The sequence below is a fragment of the Rhinopithecus bieti genome, unplaced genomic scaffold (assembly GCF_001698545.2).
Source record: "Rhinopithecus bieti isolate Rb0 unplaced genomic scaffold, ASM169854v2 scaffold_76292, whole genome shotgun sequence".
Taxonomy (NCBI): Eukaryota; Metazoa; Chordata; class Mammalia; order Primates; family Cercopithecidae; genus Rhinopithecus; species Rhinopithecus bieti.
In genome coordinates, this window is record NW_016872651.1 from 1 (window position 1) to 645 (window position 645).

Sequence of the window (645 nt, forward strand, 5' to 3'; positions counted from 1 at the left end):
CAGGGTAAAATTTTTTTAAAAAAAGGAAAGGAAAGAGAGGAAAAGGAAATAAAAGAAGACGATTTATTGCTTCTCCTCAGCATCCTCCTTGGTCTCCTTCACCGAGAGAGCTTCTAGCTTTTCCGCCACTTTTCAGCATGATCATTTTGCCTGATCCTTTCTTTTCTCTCTCTTCGATCTCTTTCCTGCATTCTTCAAACTTTGTTTTGAATTTCTGTGCATTCTCAGCATTCAGGAAGCGGATGGCCAGCAGCTCTGGCTTGGGGCACTCGTCGGCGAAGTCAGCGTGGGTGTTCCAGACCCAGGCACGGTCACTACCTGCACTGGGCTTCAGCTCCATCATCGGCGTGATGTAGTGGTTGGCACAGATCTTCAGGGTCTTGTCCCTCCGCATGAGAAGGCGGATGGCCCCTTTCTCCTTGTGCTTCAGGAGCTTGACATTACCAGTGCCTCGCTCCTTCCATTCTGGGAGATCGTTCTCTGAGGCAAATCGGAACAGTTTCGCCCGCATTTTAAAAAGTTCCTCTTCATCTTCTTCCAGCGTTTTAATTTCTTGCTCAGGAAGAGAAACTATTGGCTCAAACTGAGGGTCATGGTTGGATTCTTCTGTATTCTCAGTGGAAGTATCATGGTCCTCATGAGTGT

At 47.3% G+C, this 645-nt stretch overlaps 1 pseudogene across 1 annotated transcript; it reads right to left on the minus strand.

Annotated features, from left to right (window-relative positions):
* Positions 1–6: 6 nt before the first annotated feature.
* LOC108525608 (ran-specific GTPase-activating protein pseudogene) lies at positions 7–639 on the minus strand (annotated as a pseudogene). The gene has a single exon (XR_001884306.1). The product of XR_001884306.1 is annotated as a ran-specific GTPase-activating protein pseudogene (transcript).
* Between the last annotated feature and the right edge of the window lie 6 nt (positions 640–645).